Consider the following 3940-nt stretch of genomic DNA (forward strand, 5'->3'; position numbering starts at 1 on the left):
TTCCGGGCGCCCCGGAGGGCTCCGGGCGCCCCGGAGGGCTCCGGGCGCCCCGGACTGCTCCGGGCGCCCTGGAGCCCAAAGTCAACAGTTGTTGACTTTTTCGTCCGGGACTTCTTCTCTAGTTTAGTCCCGCCTCGGTCCGGTTCTTCTCCTCCGGATCCGCTCGCTTGGGTGATCTCTGTCATCCGGAATAGGGCTCACCCGAACCCAACTTCCGGTCTTCTCGTCCCTCGGAATTGCCGCGTGTTTCCTTCTCGTCCGCCAGCGTACTCATCCGCAGTCTTCGTCCCTCGGTCGTCGACCTTCTCGCTAGCTACGTCTCTTGCTCCCCGAGCAATCTTCCGCTCCGGCTTTCGTCCCTCGGAACCACCGCGCGCTTCTTTCTCGTCCGCCGGTGTACTCTTCCGCAGCACCTCGTCCCTTGGACTATCGTCCTTCTCGCTAGCTGCGTCTTCCGCTCGACTAGCTGTGCTCCTAAGCTCCTGCACACTTAGACACAAGGTTAAATACACACAGGACCTAACTTAACTTGTTGATCACACCAAAACAACCTTGGGGTTCCAACAGGTCCATCTGACTCAGTTTCCGGAGAGGACTTTTGACGACTTGGTCAACATAGAAGTCATCTCGGCGTATCTCCCTCTAGGACATTGTGACTCGGTCAACATTCCATCCATCTCACCCGACGATCCATCTGACTCAGTTTCCGAATAGGATCACACTCAGTTGCAATAAAAAGTGATTACATTATCTAATCTCTAATCCACTCAACTCTAGAAAAAAGTGATTATATTCATCTTTTCTCATAGCCCGTCATCAAACTTAAAAAGGTAAATTACGACGTAACATATAATTGACCGCTTAGTTGGCTAGGAGGTGGGAGATATTTTTTTTTCCTAAAAGTATACATCCATTGAAAATTGATTTTTTATCCTAATGTAATAAGTGTCATCCTTTAATCAACTGGACATTCCGTGAAAAAATGTCTAACCCACTCAAAGGTAGATCCGCTACCTTAGCGGTCTCGACCCCACGGATATGAAAGGAGATACATGGAGGTATACAGGTCATAGGCACATGATGGGATAAACCCAAGTTGTTAGTTCCTGAGAATCGACCTCTAGTCATTACGTCAGAGATGTCATGCGTCCACCATCTGCGGTACACCCTGGGAGCTAATATCTAACCCACTCAAATATCAATGCAAAGTAGTTTGTGACTAAGGATAGTGAAATATTTTTCATTCAAACAACGATAACAAATACAGAAGATAAAAGACATTATACAATAAGAACATAAACAGATAATAGTCTAATAAGACCCATCAGACAAATGGTATAATACAAACCCAGAACACATAAATAACACCAATAAAGAGGAACAAGACTCAAAATATATATATACGATGGATCCCTGTCAATTTTTCCTAAGCTGATTTAACTAGGTTTTCGTTGAAATCTCAAAGCCTTCTTGCTAGTAATTCGTCTCTACCATTAGCAGTCGTCTTCGACACATTGCAATCAGCAAAATACTTACCACTCACTCCCTTTGCATCTGGATGCAGCACGACATAACATGAAGTTGCTGCTCCATGCAATTACCAAAGGTAGAATCTTGATTCTCAACCCTAGGAAAAAATCTAACATGAAATAAGATTTTAAGCTAACTACAGGGGGTGAACAGTATGATCTATTGAAAGATTTCGTAGATAGTTGGAGAAAGCATTTATAGTGAGTTTAGTATGTATGTTCTATAGCGAATAACTATTAGCTAGAATTACAAACCTGAGGTATGGTCTTCCACAACACGCAAGTTGCAGCTTGCAAAGCAGCTACAAGCGAAAGCAAATTCCATGTGTGAGTTTTAACTTAAAGCTTCAGTAGAGGAGTCAAAAGACATATTTGCAACACAAATTTTATGAAGGGTCAGGGTCCCTTTCTAGCCGCCATAATGGAGCCAATTTGATCTCAATTTTTGACCGATCTAACGGTTTAAAAAGGTCTTTCTATAGAATATGTATTTATTTATTTGTAGGTTTAAGGAGAATAATCATACCAACGAAAACAGTAGAGTGTCTTCCCAAGTTTGTCCTGATCAGACCAGGATGAAGTGAATTTGCTGTGATATTTGCACCTTCCTCCTGTTGTTTTACCATGATTGTGTTATAAATTTGTTAATATCAAGCAAGGCATGTCAATGTAGATGATACCTTTAAGCGCCCGGGCAAGCTCGTTAGCGTGCAATATGTTGGCCAATTTGGACGGTCCATATGCCAATTTGTCACTGTATCTAAAAAGCAAGACGGGAATAGATATCTCAATCAGTTAAATAGTAAAAATAAAGGGAAATAATCCTCTTTTTTTTTTTTTCTTTTTCTGGCCAACAATATTTTGAAATGCAACGGAGGTAATGTTTAAACGAAGTATAGTGCTTCGAATAACTTACGAGTTCTTGTCGTTGATTTTATCGAACCGTATTCCCCCTGTAAATGTTGTCATGTGAGCTTCAGATGACAGATTCACAATACGGCCCTCAATTCCTGTCCTCTCTGCTGTGCTTTTCATTTTCCCAATCAGAAGTTTTGTCAGCAAAAAGTGTCCTGAAATCAAAAGCCAATCACGTTACAAAATCATGTCAAAAAAGAACATGCAAAGATCATTAATTTTTTTTTAAAAAAAAAACTTCCACGGAATTGGAGGATGTGTCTATCTTGAGAAGGTGAACATACAGACCAACATGATTTGTGGCAAACTGCATCTCTATCCCGTCCTCCGAAGCTGAAATGGACAGTACATGACACCTGCGTTATTTCTGAAAACAAGTTGACGATGAAACGTAAGAGTCAGTCGCGACAGAGAATGTAGCAATTATCATGGGGAAACAGTGATGTAATTACATCAAAATGTTTAGAGGTAGATCCATGGCGAGAAACTTCTCTGCAAAGGTTCTGACTGATTTGAGAGAGCTGAGTTCAATCTGTATGATCTCAATTCTAGCAGACGGAGCGCTCTGTAGAATGCTCTGCTTCACTCCAGTGGCGGCTTCAATGTTCCTAGCGCCGATGATTACATGGGCTCCTCTGAGAGCCATCACCCTCGCAGCCTCGGCTCCGATCCCGCTGCTTCCACCTAGATTGCAAAATTTGGTAGGAAACAACTCAGACCTAAGCTATAAAATAAAATCACACATCGATATAAGCTGGGAATCAATTTGAGCATCGATTTCTCCGGATCTAGGGCATACTTGGAGTAACAAAGAGGAGAAGTGGGAGAGGTGGAGAAAGTAGTGTACCGGTGATGATGACGGAGAGGCGGGAGGCGTCGATTCCGTCGGTGACCTGCTCGGCCGTGGAGGCGGATCCGAATCCGCTTGGGCCGGGGATGCCGGTGGCTTCCCTGAAGTATCCCATGGGTCGAATGAGTCTGATTAGGTTTCGCGAAGGAGGGAGAAAGATCGGAAGTAGATGAGTGAGGAGGAAAAGGAAGTGGGATGATGTCGGTATTTATAGCGGTATCATCCATCAAGCGCGTTGGTCGGTTGCTTGCTTACAATGCAGTGATGAGCGAAGAGCAGCTCGACGAAGGAAAAATGAACGCGGTGGATGGAAGCTTCTAATGGGCCTTTCCGATTAAACTAGGGAAAAATGGAAGCTTCTGATATGGGCCTTTCCGTTTAAATTAGGGGGAAAAAATGGAAGCTTCTAATGGGCCTTTCCGTGTAAATGAGAGGCGAATGGGTGCTTCTAATGGGCCTTGTTTGGGCATTTCTCTGTACGGTAACAATGGAAGCTTCTAATGGGCCTTATTCGGCTCTTTCAAAGTAAATGAAAAGGGACTAGATGGAACCTTCCTGGTTTATTTTTTTAATAATTAGTCATCTAGGCCTTGGATCCCATGAATTAGGGAGATGGATCGATCGGCTCCTCGTCCAGCCATCAACA

The 3940-nt window shown here is 43.6% G+C and overlaps 1 pseudogene; it reads right to left on the bottom strand.

Moving 5' to 3' along the window:
- Positions 1-1220: 1220 nt before the first annotated feature.
- Positions 1221-3483, bottom strand: LOC122001906 (annotated as a pseudogene).
- Between the last annotated feature and the right edge of the window lie 457 nt (positions 3484-3940).

The sequence above is a fragment of the Zingiber officinale genome, chromosome 7A (assembly GCF_018446385.1).
Source record: "Zingiber officinale cultivar Zhangliang chromosome 7A, Zo_v1.1, whole genome shotgun sequence".
NCBI lineage: Eukaryota > Viridiplantae > Streptophyta > Magnoliopsida > Zingiberales > Zingiberaceae > Zingiber > Zingiber officinale.